General features: G+C 36.7%; 1 protein-coding gene across 5 annotated transcripts in view; it reads right to left on the bottom strand.

Moving 5' to 3' along the window:
- The window catches only part of TET2 (tet methylcytosine dioxygenase 2), a 136,221-nt gene that overhangs the window by 56,024 nt on the left and 63,056 nt on the right, over positions 1-17,141 (bottom strand). The window contains exon 1 of one of the 5 annotated variants that reach the window (XM_032174473.2): positions 16,190-16,263. The exons of the other annotated variants lie outside the window; for them this stretch is intronic. The gene's annotated coding sequence lies outside the window, so the exon portion shown is untranslated. Of the gene's footprint in view, positions 1-16,189; positions 16,264-17,141 lie in introns of those variants that run through there. 5 annotated transcript variants of the gene reach the window in all.

The following is a 17,141-nucleotide window of genomic DNA, read 5'->3' on the forward strand; positions in this document are numbered from 1 at the left end:
CTTTTGTTTTATTTTTTGGTTTATTGATTTTCTAGGTGGGGGTGTATCTTTTATTGCTCTAAGAGAAAAAATACACATCATTTAAATTTTATGCCAGCTTTTTTTCAAGGGGACAAAAGAGTCAATTTATAGATTTGTATAGTTGCCATACTATAAGGTAGTAAATTATTTTTTTCCATAAAAAAAGTTTTGCATGTCCTAATACTACAAGTATATATAAATTACTCTACCATCATGAATCCTGTTTATTTATACATTCAGATTACTGAGGGTAAATACTTCAGACTGCTTACTTATGGGAACTGTATCTGCTAAAGGCACTGTGTTTCAGGATCAAACTTACGGGAATCACTGTATATCTCTCTGTCACTTCCACTGACAGGCTTTACCTCTATTAGTAATTCAGGGTGTTAGGAATTAAATGTTTATTGACATGGAAAACACTGAGTAAAGATGACGTATACAGCCACATCTCCTGCATAGATGGCACTATTCTCCAAAACTATTTTGGATTCTTCCTATCAACATGAGACATAGCTTGTGTCAATTATACACTTATTTCAAGATGTGTGCAATGCAATGGACTTCATTATTGTCTACTAAATTTCCCTCTGGATAGTGTTCTAAAATCCTGAGCAAAATATTAGTTTAAATTCTTATCTTCTGTATCTATTAAGTTCTCTCCATTTCGTTTGACTTTATTTTTTTATTATTTTTTTTTTATTATACTTTAGGTTTTAGGGTACATGTGCACAATGTGCAGGTTTGTTACATATGTATCCATGTGCCATGTTGATTTCCTGCACGCATTAGCTCGTCATTTAGCATTAGGTATATCTCCTAATGCTGTCCCCGCCCCCCCCACCCCACAACAGTACCCGGAATGTGATGTTCCCCTTCCTGTGTCCATGAGTTCTCATTGTTCAATTCCCACCTATGAGTGAGAACATGCGGTGTTTGGTTTTTTGTCCTTGCGATAGTTTACTGAGAATGATGTTTTCCAGTTTCATCCATGTCGCTACAAAGGACACGAACTCATCATTTTTTATGGCTGCATAGTATTCCATGGTGTATATGTGCCACATTTTCTTAATCCAGTCTATTGTTGTTGGACATTTGGGTTGGTTCCAAGTCTTTGCTATTGTGAATAGTGCCGCAATAAACATACGTGTGCATGTGTCTTTATAGCAGCATGATTTATACTCCTTTGGGTATATACCCAGTAATGGGATGGCTGGGTCAAATGGTATTTCTAGTTCTAGATCCCTGAGGAATCGCCACACTGACTTCCACAATGGTTGAACTAGTTTACAGTCCCCACCAACAGTGTAAAAGTGTTCCTATTTCTCCACATCCTCTCCAGCACCTGTTGTTTCCTGATTTTTTAATGATGGCCATTCTAACTGGTGTGAGATGGTATCTCACTGTGGTTTTGATTTGCATTTCTCTGATGGCCAGTGATGATGAGCATTTCTTCATGTGTTTTCTGGCTGCATAAATGTCCTCTTTTGAGAAGTGTCTGTTCATGTCCTTTGCCCACTTTTTGATGGGGTTGTTTGTTTTTTTCTTGTAAATTTGTTTGAGTTCATTGTAGATTCTGGATATTAGCCCTTTGTCAGATGAGTAGGTTGCAAAAATTTTCTCCCATTCTGTAGGTTGCCTGTTCACTCTGATGGTAGTTTCTTTTGCTGTGCAGAAGCTCTTTAGTTTAATGAGATCCCATTTGTCAATTTTGGCTTTTGTTGCCATTGCTTTTGGTGTTTTAGACATGAAGTCTTTGCCCACGCCTATGGCCTGAATGGTATTGCCTAGGTTTTCTTGTAGGATTTTAATGGTTTTAGGTCTAACATTTAAGTCTTTAATCCATCTTGAATTAATTTTTGTATAAGGTGTAAGGAAGGGATCCAGTTGCAGCTTTCTACATATGGCTAGCCAGTTTTCCCAGCACCATTTATTAAATAGGGAATCCTTTCCCCATTTCTTGTTTTTGTCAGGTTTGTCAAAGATCAAATAGTTGTAGATATGCGGCATCATTTCTGAGGGCTCTGTTCTGTTCCATTGATCTATATCTCTGTTGTGGTACCAGTACCATGCTGTTTTGGTTACTGTAGCCTTGTAGTATAGTTTGAAGTCAGGTAGCGTGATGCCTCCAGCTTTGCCACGTATCTCAAAATAATAAGAGCTATATACGACAAACCCACAGCCAATATCATACTGAATGGGCAAAAACTGGAAGCATTCCCTCTGAAAACTGGCACAAGACAGGGATGCCCTCTCTCACCGCTCCTATTCAACATAGTGCTGGAAGTTCTGGCCAGAGCAATCAGGCAGGAGAAGGAAATAAAGGGTATTCAATTAGGAAAAGAGGAAGTCAAACTGTCCCTGTTTGCAGATGACATGATTGTATATCTAGAAAATCCCATTGTCTCAGCCCAAAATCTCCTTAAGCTGATTAGCAACTTCAGCAAAGTCTCAGGATACAAAATCAATGTACAAAAATCACAAGCATTCTTGTACACCAATCACAGACAAACAGAGAGCCAAATCATGAGTGAACTCCCATTCACAATTGCTTCAAAGAGAATAAAATACCTAGGAATCCAACTTACAAGGGATGTGAAGGACCTCTTCAAGGAGAACTACAAACCACTGCTCAATGAAATCAAAGAGGATACAAACAAATGGAAGAACATTCCATGCTCATGGGTTGGAAGAATCAATATCGTGAAAATGGCCATACTGCCCAAAGTAATTTATAGATTCAATGCCATCCCCATCAAGCTACCAATGACTTTCTTCACAGAATTGGAAAAAACTACTTTAAAGTTCATATGGAACCAAAAAAGAGCCCGCATCGCCAAGTCAATCCTAAGTCGTTTGACTTTAAAATTACTATGTAATATTGGTATGGTTGCCAAGTCTCACTCTTGAGGTAAAGAAAGTGTTTTTTTATAGGGCATTTCTTATAAAATTAAAAACTATTCTTCATTAAAGTTAACATTATTTAATATTTAAATATTAAAGCCAAAATTTTAAAAACATAATCCAAAACATATACTTTTCAACAGCAAAATTAATGTACCCAAGCTACATGTTAGACCTGGAATATAATGTTTCCTATATGGATTAAGTATGGAGAATATAAGGTGAATTAATATTTTTAAGGCAAAGCTAACTTTTTATTTCTCATTCTGTAAGAACTTTCTATCTTAATATTTAAAAATCTATGAAGATGTACTTCACATCTCTTGAAAAAGGACTGCTAAACGCACAAATATGTCAAAGTCCTCAGAGAAAGTTCCTCCATTTCTGAAAAGGTGTTAATTGGACAAGTAGCTGCACATATATATACAGCGTGTGCACTGCTCTGAATCTAAATCACGTGCATAGGAGGCTTTGTCAAGTTTTTCATAATCCTCAGTAGGGACTATTTAATTCTCATGTTTAAAGTTTTAAAATGTGTTTCTTAAAATGGCAGTATAAACAAAATTTAATAATGTATATATTATTTGAGGGAGAAAAATTCAGAGGAATGCCATTGAAGATGAGAGGCAGATTAACTCGGAGATGGAGATCTGCATTTAAGATCTGCAGACACCTGTCAGTTTGGTATAAATCTGCTTTCAGTTTGCAACCCAAGTTAACCAACCAGTTTCTCATTCGTAAAATGGGCATGATCTTTTGTCAGTTCTCTGTTACCCATGTATTTGTTAATCCTGGAATTGTTCCTTGAATTTGGGCTTATTCCTGGCCTTTCTCAAAGTCTCACCAAACTAGTGTGTACTGAAGGAAACAATAATAATAATAATAATAAAGATAAACATAATTAGAAATGTAACATGTCACAAATATTATTTGTTTCTCATAAATTATTTTAAAAATCTATATTTTTCCATTTCAGTTGACTCCCATTATTAGAATGGATCATTGTGAGCTGGCTGTCCTTACTGGAACACTGTCTAGGATACATTTACATTATCCAATGCTTGAAGCTTTCAATTAAATAAAAGTGTACTTAGAAAAATTGCAGAAGTTGTTTAGGCTTGGTCATGCTCTAAGAATCTGTCCAGGGTAAGGATGCTCCAGCAGAAAGAGACTGTGGGGTGGACTCAGCAGACAAAGCTGAAGTAGCTATGGTGATAGAAGAGATAGGGACAGATCTCTCCTATCAGGGTACTGTGCAGTGAGAGCCCTTGTAGGCCTCTCTAAAGAACGCTCCATGTGTGTCAAGAGAGCCAGTATTTGGATGCCTGCCTCATAGAGGGCGTCCAATAGCCAGTCAATGCCAGGCAGAAAAATAGCAACATCCAAAGTCCTCCAGTCTCATTCAGGTGCTTAAGGAGCCCTGAGCTCCTTTTCATCCTTCCTCAGTCCTGCCCAATCTCCAAGGCACTGGTGCTCAAGGTAGAGGGGTAGGGGAGGTATCAGGATTGAGGCTCCCCTACTTTCAACGCCAAGGGTTGGAGCCAGTGTTTAAGTTTGTGCTGGGAGAAGAACACTGACTCAGGCTTGAGTTGGGAGTTTTAAAATGAATAGGACTGAGTTTGAAAGACTAAAATAAAATTGTTCTAATAACCAAAAGGTGCTGTAAAAATTATGTTATCTGGTCACGAAGATACCAATGGCTGAATGGGGTGAAGGAGACTATAATAGTATATTTGAGGGGCAACTGTAGAAAAAAACTACTTTCATTTTTATATACTGAGGTATGATTTTTCCCATAGAACCATTACATAAGGCCAACAAATGGGTTCTAATAACATATAAGAACCTTATGTAATTTCTAGGAGGGCTCATAATCATTCAGTGTAGTTATATAATGACACTGGTAGAGCTATAAAAATAATCTGTCAAGGTATTCATTCTTTCATGCAACATATATTTATATTGAACATATTCTACATGTCAGGCACTCTAGTAGTCACCAGTAATACACCACTGAACAAAAGAGGTAAATACTCCTGTCTTCTTGGACCTGATATTCTAATGAGAAGAAGAACAATAAACACAATAAGAAAGTAAATTATGTGGTGTGGTAAGAAAATGTTGAGTGCTAAGGGAAAAACAAAGAAATAATAGGGCAGCTAACGGGGAATCAAGAGTATTGGGGAGTGGTTGCCCTATTAAATACTATATAGTGAGAGTAAATCTCATTAAGATAGTGAGATCTGAACAAAGTCTTAAAGTCGAGTTATATAATAAACATATAATTCACCAAGATGATCTTAATCAATGCATAATTCTTCATTGTTTGATACATTGTCTCATATCTTCAGCCCTAAAATCAAGAATGGCAAAACAAAAAACAAACAAAACCCCACAAAGCTATCAAAAGGTAGAAATTAACTATATTAAAGTCGGTCAACTAAATTGTCACATCCCCGGGGGTTCTACGATATTAATGTGAAACAAATATGACATACCTAGCATCTTATTTAAAAACTCTGTACCAGGAATCCTTGCAACACAGTCATTTTGGCAATTATGCACTGTACTATATCCCTAAAATCTGCTCCTTCTCAAAAATATTTTGTTCCCTACCATTGCCTCAAAAGGCATGCCATCTATGTTTTGGAGAAGTTTTGTACAGACTTGAACAAATTCGTTTTCATATTGATCTAGTCTTAATCAACTGGTTATCATAACAATCTGGTCATTTTTATTCTTCCTATTTTGGAACAACTAGCAATGATCATGTTTTAGTTAATTTGTAGGATATTACAGTTATTTTTGAGAGTAAGATGAAGATCTTCTTAAAGATTAATAATGGAGATGCCATTAAACCAACTGCACATCCATGAGCTATCAATTTAAGAAATTTCAATATGTACCAGTTCTAATGAAAAGCTGCCAACATTAGTTCATAATATAAACAAAATAATTTCAGTCCATCAGAAGAAAGAGTAAAAGAAATTCTCTCGTGGGTTAAATATTAGGAAAATGACAAATTTCAACTATACAGATGCTTTAAAAGAGTATCATATAACCATATGTTCATCAGAAAAATACATTAATGTTCCCATACATGATGAAGATTACTCTAATTTTCTTTGATCTGAAAAACTCTGATAAATAGGTTAAGATCACCTAAAATTACACAGCATGTTTTAGATTATCAAAATAGTAATAGACTATATATACAATATATACATATATATATTTTTTCATTACAAAAGGTTCTTCTGGAAACATAATTTATGGGATCCAGAAGTTGCATAAAATATGGTCTCTGTCTTTAAGAATCTTTAATTATTTAATTGAGAAGACAAGACATATACCTACAGGACATAGACACAGTCAGAACAAGAATGCTGAGTTTTGGTTCCAAATGTGGGTTTGTGAGCAGGTCATAACCACCCCACATCTCAATTTTTAAAAATGTATAATGTAATATGAGGGGAATGAACATGATTACATCTAAGGTCATCTTGTGTTCTAAAATGCAATGATTCTCTAAAACTGGCAATGATAAATATCTACTGGGGCTTCAATTAAATAAGTCATCACGAAGACCACTTTCAGTCTGAAGGGTATAATTTTTACCTTATTTAACACATAAGTAAACAGAAGCTAAAAGAACAAAGTGGCATGGCATAGCCTATATGAGGAAGAAGTAGATATAAAATGCAGCCTTGTCCAACTTCTGAGCCAAACTATGAATAGATGGAGATGATCTGTTCAGGACAAAGAGGTAGATTTGGTGCTCCTTATCAGTACTGTCCTTGGAAAAGAAACACTGGATTGGCCAATATGATCACATCACTAGGAACACAAATTCTTCTATGGGGCAGGATGATTAAAAAGCTTTCTTCATTGAGGTCTAGATAATAAGTATTCCTAAGACTCTTCATCTTCAAGAATCATTGGGTGCCCTTAAAGCAAGTACCCTGGACAGCGGACATAAATAATATTTTGAAAATTAAAAATGGGAATTCCTGATTATTAATTGATAAACTTACAATTTTGTTTAAACATTAATCTCATGTGAGTTTAATTAAAACAACTCAATTTCCTTCACTCCAATCAACTCTGTAGGAGAGATAAAATTGGGCTTCTGAATTTTTAACATTAACAAGCAGGTCCTAGGCAATGGTGTTCACACTAAAATGATGTCTTCTTGATGTCTCTATCATGTCTCTTTATAAGTGCAGTATTAATAAACTAGAGATGTGTCCTAATGTGTAGGTACCTGAACACACATGTACACCAACACCACTGAAACAGATTCTTATCATATGTGATACCTATCTATGGGACACTGGTTCTTTGGGATATTAATGTGTAATTTTAAAAAAGGAGGACCAGCCTGAGAAAGAATAAAGTTCTGTGCTCAAGTAAGAAAACTTATTTTTTTCTAATTTAAAACTTTCTTTAATGCATGGCCTCAAAGTCTTTAATATGATGATTGGATGTCTGGAAAGGTGCTGTGTGGCATTTCCTGGACATAATGAAATACAGGATCATTGTTTATGGAGCACCCTGAAAAAAAACAGTATTTCCATGGAATAGCATACTTTGGAAAACCCTAATTCAGATGTAGTATATGATATCTTATGTAATTTTAATCTGTGCACAGATCTTGAGGCACTGATGAGAAACTGTGGACTAGGAGAGTATAAATTCATATAACCACTCAGATGTAGAGTTCTGAGTTCATTTTCAAGAGCAAAGGACACATACCTATGCAAGTTTTTAGCTTCAAATTTAACTTGTAAAAATTAAACTATCTTCTTCCAGTTATATTGCTGTTCTAATTATTCACGCTCTTCACCTGTACTTTGCCCAAATACAAAATCATAACTTTTTTTTTTCACCATGAGCTAAACAGACCATCCAAGTTATGCCTTTGAAATGAAGAGAAAGGTCTGTTCATAGGATATAATTTGGTTGATTGTTATTTTAGTGTTGCATAGTGCTGACATATATCTTCATAGGGAATGCAGGGAGGGGCAAGAACAAAGAAAGAACACACAAAAAAATTGTAAACTCACAAAATCTAAACATTCAGGACAAACAAAAAATATACTTCCATGTATGAATTGAAAATAACATTTGAATTCAAAATAAGACTTAACTACCTGCAAAGAAATTTCCATATAACCTTAGCATTACCTAGGAAATATCATAAATTCACGTCACGCTGTATGATGCATTTAAGATTGATGTGACCAACAGTTTGTCCAAGAGACTTAGCTATACATCTGCTATCATGATTATAACTAAATCCAATAAAAGATGAATTAGCTTTTTGTTTGAAAACAGCTTCAAATTAATTAGTGAATGATCCAAGTTTATGGCATTTTTCATAGAACAAAAACAGGATTCTAGAGGAAAACATCTAGGAAATATCATATAAATGTTCTGCTTTAACCTGTGGCAAATCATTACTTTTAAAGTTTATATTAGAATATAGCATATACATGTAAATCAGAAGCAATAAACACTTCAAATATCACCAACAACCTAAAATAAGTCCACCAGCTAAGATAAGCACTGAATTACGATGAAGAAAAAGAACATTTCAGATTAACTCACAAAGATTATAGAACTGTTATTATCAGAAGCACCAACAATTCCATGAAAGAACTTTGATTAAAATTCAAAGCAATATTTTAACTCTCCTCCCCCCGACCTGTTTCAAAGAAGTACAATGAAATAAACATGTATAAAACATTACTTTTGTTTTAGTCAGCCTGGCTTTAAAAATACTCATTTGCACTCTATCTCTCCTCTTCTACCTCCCCCAGAAATACTAGCCAAACTCCAAGTATACTAGCTCTAATATTCACAGTATGGGAATGTTTTACATTGTCTTCTAAAGACCCACAGTTAGTAATCAAGATCATAAAATATTCTGAAGCTGAATTAACTTTATTTAAGGGGAGAACAGAGTAGAAGGAAATGGTGGTTGGTCTCTTAACAGAAAAGGTACTTTAGTCACACATGGAGAAAATAGAACTCTGAATTGTCAGACATGTCTCTTCAAAGGTATTGACTTACAGTTAAAATGTTACTCAGGCCAACCATTTATGGTATTGTATAAAAATTCTACACTGCTCTGCTAAAAAAGGTTATGGTTTAGAACCCCAGAAATGAGTTGGCATTCTGGTTGAAATCAAAGCAAACTCCTTCCCATGTTTCAATGTTCTCTTTGTGGTAAGATGTAGCATGAAGAGATGGTAAAATCACTGCAGATAAGGGGGAAAAAAAAAAAAAAACTGGCTGATCTCATCTGTACTGCAGTTATTACTTTGAGATGATGCTGAAGATTGCATTATTGAAGCAGTGCTGGGAAATGTTGTATTCCTTTCTGTTTCTTTTTTCAAAATACTTTCAAAACTCTAAATCTTTTCTCAGAGGCATTTCTAACTCTGGAAGCCCACACAGCTACCAATCTTATAAACATTTAAAAGTATTTCATCTCTAATTTAAATTTTAAATAAAATTATAATGTGCTGTATAATAATTCAGGCTTTTTGGTAATAAATGTAAGTCAAATGTCACAAAGTTTAAAAAGCTCTTTCATTAATTTTCTAGAACATTATTTCCTGGTCTGACAAGTGATTTTAAGATGTTATTACAGAGAGACACTGAAATAACCTATACTTTTTAGCTTATAAACTATTCAGTTGAAGAAAATTAGATTTTATAAAAAGGTCTCATGTAGCATTTTCTGGAAAAAAGCATCATATTCTTATCACTGCCTATGGCTGTGTGGGAAAAAACCTCTCCAAAATGCATTTTTCCTCTGCTCTCACATCACAACAATATTCAAAACTGAAAACTTCTCTTTTGTGATCAAATGTGTGAGGGTTTCTCCCCAACACCAAGCAGCAGACACTAGCTGGGTGTCCTCCAATTTAATTCCCGGAGACAGTGTCAGACCCCGTAGATTAAACGCTCAGTCCCCAAGATGCCCCTGCCAAAGACACAAGTCACAAATCCAGCCCTCCAGAACTTCTGACCAACCAGCTTCGAGTTGGGGTTCCCACAACACCCTCCTTGGGTTCAATACATTTGCTCAAGCAGCTCACATAACTCAAGAAAACACTTACTTATATTTGCTGGTTTATCAAAGGATACAGATGAAGAGATTCTTAGGGTGAAGTATATGGAAAGTGTACGGAGCTTCTAAGTCCTCCCTGGATGAGCCACCTTCCAGGAACCTCCACTGGTTCAGCTATCCAGAAGCTCCCCAAACTCAATTCTCCTGGGTTTTTATGGAGGCTTCATGATCATCAGCATTCCTTTCCCCAGTGCAAAGGGTGGGACCTTCTCTGGGGTTTTAAGACTCAAAATCAGAAGGGTGGGGAAGATCAGAATCTCCCTCAGGGTTGGGTGTGGTGGTTTGAGCCAAGGTGGGTGGATCACTTGAGCCCAGGAGCTGGAGGCCAGACTGGGCAACACGGCGAAACCTCCTCTCTACAAAGAAAAAAAAAAAAAAATGCCAGGTGTGGTGGCATGTGCCTGTAGTCCCAGGTACTTGGGAGGCTGAGATGGGAGGATTGCTTGAACCTAGGAGGTTGAGGCTGCAGTGAGCTATGATCATGCCACTGCACTCGAGCCTGGGTGACACAGGGAAGTCTTGTCTCAAAAAAAAAAAAAAAAAAAAAAAAAAATCGCCCTCGGGGGGGTGGGCAAGTGAAAGGAAGGCAGGAGAGATTCTGTTTTCTAAGGCCTGCCCCGAGGCCCAACACACCCCACATTCTAACAAAAGACTGTAAAGAGGGATATTGGAGCTATGAACCAGAAACCATGGACAAAAACCAATATATATCATAACACGACAATGGCAAACTTTTGTCCTAGCACTTTGTGAGGCCAAGGCAGGTGGATCACTTGAGGCCAGGAGTTTGAAACCAGCCTGGCCAACATGGTGAAACCTTGTTTTACTAAAAATTAGCCAGGCATGGTGGTATGGGCCTGTACTCCCAGCTACTCGGGAGTCTGAGACAGGAGAATCACTTGAACCCAGCAGCACAGGTTGCAGTGAGCAGAGATTGCACCACTGTACTCCACCCTGGGTGACAGAGGGAGACTCTGCCTCAAAAAAACGTAGTTCAACTCATTACTTATTGAGCCTGTGAGCTGAGTACTGTACTAGGTGCCATGGGAAACAGAATGACAATTGGTCATAGTCCTCTCTGAGAGCTTTTATCTAATTTAGAAGCAGATCATAGAGTTATAATAAAATAAATGCCATCAGACATGCAACTATGGGGACTCATAGGAAGGTGGGTCATCCAAATGAACGGCTTTTGGTAGTGTGCTTTGAGAATTTTTAGAATTTCTTCACTTGCAGTGAAAGAAGAACATCCTAGGTAAAGGGAAATGCTTGAGAAAATTTGTAGAAAGACTTAAAACACAGAAAAATATCTTAAAATAGCAGGAAGTCCATTTGGTCAAGCATAGGTATATGTAACATCTTACAATGAGAAGAGTACAGATGTGGTAGAAATTAGTGTGTCATTTTGAATAAGGCTATTTGTGATGATCATTACAAGCTTTGAAGTATAATCCTGTAAGTTTCAAACTCAACTTGATTAAAATTGGCTAAAGAAATTTTAGTATGCTTCCTCTCAATTTTTCCTCTTCTGCATATTTGAAAAGATGTGAATTTTCCCAAATTCTGCCTTTATGACTTAGAATAACAAAAGAACTATACTGACATGTCAAACTTCAGCAGGTTATATCATTATGCTTATAAATATTGAGTTACAGCCCTAGAAAATAGTCACTATTAGCTATTTCATAATGCACCTGTATATTTCTATGTCAGAAAAAGAATTGAGGAGTTAAGATTTAAACTCAAGCTTGTAAAACTAGTTTATGCACTTAAAAAGAAGTAGATGAGCAGATGTATTTGTAAAATAAAACTCCAATGGAGTCTTTTGGTGGGTGGGTGGGGGAATGGGGAAAATTAAATTTTTTTTTTCCTCTGAGACAGATTCTCACTCTGTCGCCCAGGCTAGAGTGCAGTGGCACGATCTCAGCTCACCGCAACTTCTGCCTCCTGGGTTCAAGTGATTCTCCTGCCTCAGCCTTCCAAGTATCTGGGACTACAGGCACGTGCCACCATGCCTGGCTAATTTTTGTATTTTTAGTAGAGACGGCGTATCACCATGTTGGCCAGGCTGGTTTTGAACTCCTGACTTCAGGTGATCCACCCGCCTCAGCCTCCCAAAGTGCTAGGATTACAGGCATGAGCTACCGCACCTGGCTGGAAATTAATATTTTTTAATCATGAAAAAAATAGAAAATTAAAAGAGACTAATACCATTAATTCATTTTTTAATTTCACTTAAACCAGAAAGGACAGTCCTAGAAAATATAGACCAGCCATACACAATTTGAAAATTCTGGGACTCTCAAATTTGACTTAGTATGCATAAATGATTTTATTCTAGTTTAAAGTGTGTATATATGTGTGTATACACACAAATAAAGGCAAATACAGGTGAATAATCTATTATAACTCTGTTAAGTTGTCAGTCATTATATGTAAATATTATTGACTACATTAAAAACAAATCAACACCTGAAACTAACATGAGCTTATTATTTTATTAGTTGGGTTTCTGTAATTAAATGTAATGTTCTGAAAGTCTGCTGGACCTCAATCTGAAAAGTACACTGGGTAATCTTTATAGATCATTTGGCAAAGCAGAACATTAAGAAGATAAAGAGGAGGTATTCATTACAACTATGAGTAACCTGGACTTCTCAACCATCTGACTAGATGAAAACTTCATGGCTTGAACATTTGGAATTTCTCATGTTTCAGGACAGATAAAGTGCTGACATGGGAAGAGTTACTTTATCCTCAAACTCAATTTGCCTTGAAGCCACCAAAGGAATAATCAAGGTAAGAGTATCTGTTTCTATTGTTACTCTGCTTATTCACACCTCATTCCAACATTGGCATACTGTTATATGCAGGGTGAATATGAGGTGTCCATAAGGAATCTCAGTGACTTAAGTTGCAGTAAGTAGTCTTTGTAGTCAGATAGATCTCCATTTAAATCCATATTCTTCTGTTTACCGTGTGATCCTGATGGAGCCTTTGTTTTTTAATCTAGTGACAACATTAACACTAAAAGGATTAAATGGGAAGTATTAAATGAGATATGTGAAAGACAAATGGGATGACTCTCTATTCCCCAAACAGACATGCATCTTCTGCCTCTATGCCTCTGTGCCTCCATTTACTCCTTCATACAGAATTTCCCTATCTTTCACAGCTCAATTAAAAATTCACCTCCACCTTACAGCCTTGTTCTCTTTCAGCCAGCTGCAGTGCCCTCTTCTGAACCATCCTTTCATTTAGATCTGTGTTAGGACACTCTCACTTTAGTGACACCTTGTTCTTAGTTTTCCTCTCTCTCATTGCTCCTTCTTAATGGCCCTCGTCTGCCTTGGCTTATTCCCTAAATGCTAGTCACCTCAGGGAGCTGGACTGGACCCTCTTATCTTCAACATTCTTTGATCTATTTATTTATCTTTAACATATTGTTCTGGGTTCTAGGGATGTAGGGGTGAACAAGATAGTCTGGACTCCATCAGTGAAGTTTATCTAGACAAACAAGTAGCCAAATAAACAAACAATTTCAGACTGATAAATGCTATGAGGGAAATAAATCTGAGTGATGAGATAAAGAGGACTAAAACAGGACTATTTAGAAAGAGCAGGTAAGGAAAGACTCTCTTGATTTGTTGATATCTATCTGAACCGAATGAAAAAGCCAATGATAGAATGACCTGGAAGAATGATCCAGCTAGAGGGAACAAAAGTACAAAAGGCACTGAAGCATAAATTAGCATGATATAGCTGAGGAGAAGAGAAACTGGTCTAGTTAGTTCTCAGTGAACAAGAGGAGTGTTTTGAGGTGAGGTTAGAAGTATGTAAAGGCCATGGAGGGGTAAAGTGTTAAGATTATTATTTAAACCCAGTGGGAAGCCATAGGTGCATTATATATAAAGCAGTGACATGAACTGATTTGGACCTTTAAAAGATCACTCTGGTAGCTGTATAGACAATGAATTAAAAGTATAAAACATAGATGCATGAAGTTTAGAGACTGCAGTAATCCAAGAGAAAGGATATAATGTCCTGAACTAGAGAATAGCAGTGGCAGAGAAATGGATAAATTTAGGACACATTTTGGAGGCAGAAACAGAACAACTTGGTAATGGATTAGATGTGAGAAAGCACATGAAAGAAACGAAAGCAAGATAATGCCCAGAGTTTTGTCTTGAGCTAAAAGGTTGATGATGGTGCTATTTGTTAGGATGGGTAAATGGGAATAATATGACTGACAGAAAAATTAAGGTTTCTATTTCCAACAAGCTCAGTTTGAGATGTACATTATCATTAAAGTGGGTATATTAGGCAGGCAGTTGAGTGTACAAGTCAGGAAATCAGTAAGGGGTTTAAGCTGGAGATAACTGTCAACTGTGTTAACTTACCAATGGTATTCAATGCCCCATGACTAGATAAGATCATCCCAAGTAAGAGTACAGTTGGAGAAGCCAGCCTGAGATTGGGGCCTTAAAAACACTAGAATTTTGAGATTGTAAAGAGAATGAAAAGTCAACAAGGTGACCCAAGAGATGGCCAGGAAGATATTGAGATAACAATTTACTGAATGACCTATTTTATTCCCATAACTCAAGTAGCAATTCAATCTCAGATCTGTACTTCTAACCTTCAGCAGAGTTCATAATTTGGATTTTCAATCGTCTCCTAGTCATCTGTACCTGTATGTCCCATAGGCACTTCCAACTCTACTTATCCAAAATGGAATTCATACTTTCACTCCAAATCTGTCATCTACATTCCCCATCAGTGTGAGGGGTACTATCTTCCACCCAGTTACTTAAGAAGAAACCATGGATGTTTAATTCTTTCTTCCTGTTTAAAAAATAACCTATCGGTTCTATGTTCTTATTGTCTATAGAACCCATAAATTATCCATGCCCTTACTTTTACTACCATGGCTCATGCTGTCACCATCTCATTGCTGGATTACCACAACAGCCAATGGAATGAACTTCTTGCCTCTAAGCCTTGCTCATCTTCTACCTATTCATACTGAAGCCCAATGCTGAACACCATCTCTTCCATACTTACTTATCACCCTTCAGTAGATCTTCACACCTCTATACTAATTCTGTTTAAAATAATTCTTTCATGGCTACCTGCAAGATTTCTTAATTTTCTTAAACACATCCTGTTTTATAAAAGCATCTTCACCAAGGAAGAGTAAAATTATGTATTTTAGCTCCATTCAGAAACACACACAAAAAATATGAGATAAATCTGTTGTCAGCTTTCTGTTTTGTTTCCATTGTGACAAACCAACTTGGTATATGTACTGTTTTAGTTAAAAGAAAGTTGTTGGAAGCACATTATATCAGCCATTGACCTATATCAAGAGGTGTAGAACATTTTGATCTCTAGTCCTAGAAGTCAACCCCACTGACTACTTAACATAAAGATCCAAAGTTGGTGAGCTCTGAGTCCAGGCTCATCCAGAGCATCTCAGTCAACACAGGAACAGAAATTTCAGATTTCCTCCCTATTTGGACGGAGATTCATTTTGATGTAGAAAATGTTATTGCGCTTGAGTCATCTTAGAACAAATTCAAACTTCAAATACTGTTAATCAGATATGACCTTAAACGTTATTAATCAGACTCAAACTTAGTGAGCCTGGTTGAATAACTCATAGCTGGAATACACACCAAAAGTGAATGGATAAAAAAATTTTCACGCAGACATTTATACCAGTGTATTCAGTATTGCTAGAAGTGCCCCTTGCTCAAACATATATATATATACCATGCCTTGAGGCATCTATTTGATTTCTGATGTGCAAATTGTATCTTATTAAATGCCAAACTTAATTCTACTGGCATGCGCTTTGTGTTCTAGCAGATGTTAAAATTTAATAGCTTTGTCTCTTTATTCTTGTTTCACTCTAAAACACTTATCACTTTGAATTTGAGATTGTTTGCTGACAGTTCGTTCTTTGGTGGAAGAAGACTCTTTTAATTGGTACCAAGTTTCCTGCTGTTTCCTTTTGTTATGGCAGGTTACCACGTCAAAAAGCAGGAAGACACCAAAGAACACAATTCACGCTAAATTAATCCTAAACTTTGAGATTAATTGGAAACACTGACTACTTACCACTGTGCCTTTATCCACTCCTATTTTACTCTTCTTCATGCTATAAGCTAGTAATTAAGCTGCGCATGCTCAGCAACTTTTTGATGACTGGAAAAGATTCAAGAAATACAAACTGATTAAATGGCAAAGATGCCTAATTAAATTTTTTAACTTGTTGTACATAAAAATCAATCAAGTCTCTATCCCTTATACTTAAAGGCAAGAAAAATAATTAGATGATAAAAATAAATGAGAAAGCTAGAGTTTCCTAGTTTGAGATATTGATCCTTCAGAGAACTCAAAACGTAATTCAGAGGAGTATGTTTGGGAGTCCTGCTCAATGCTAGCCATTTGGGTTGTTTACAAATGAATGTTTGCTACCAGTTCCCACCAAAACAGAGAAGTCAGCTTGAGAATGGGGCCTTAAAAACACAAATTAGAGGCCGGATGCGGTGGCTCACGCTTGTAATCCCAGCACTTTGGGAGGCTGAGGCGGACGGATCATGAGGTCAGGAGATCGAGACCACGGTGAAACCCCGTCTCTACTAAAAATACAAAAAAATTAGCGGGGCGTGGTGGCGGGCGCCTGTAGTCCCAGCTACTCGGAGAGGCTGAGGCAGGAGAATGGCGTGAACCTGGGAGGCGGAGCTTGCAGTGAGCCGAGATCGCGCCACTGCACTACAGCCTGGGTGACAGAGCGAGACTCCGTCTCAAAAAAAAAAAAAAAAAAGAAACAACACAAATTAGAGACTGTAAAGAGAACGAAAAGTTAGCAAGATGACCCAAGATAAGCTGGCCTAAGATGAGAGCCTTAAAAACATGAGAATTTAGAGATTGTAAAGAGAATGAAAAGTCGGCAAGGTGACCCAAGAGATGGCTAGGTAGATATTGAGATAACCATTTGCAGAGTGACATATTTTATTCCCATGAACTCAAGTAGCAATTCAATCTCAGATTTGTACTTCTAACCTTC

Source organism: Hylobates moloch, unplaced genomic scaffold (genome assembly GCF_009828535.3).
Source record: "Hylobates moloch isolate HMO894 unplaced genomic scaffold, HMol_V3 SCAFFOLD_2, whole genome shotgun sequence".
In the NCBI taxonomy this organism is placed as follows: Eukaryota; Metazoa; Chordata; class Mammalia; order Primates; family Hylobatidae; genus Hylobates; species Hylobates moloch.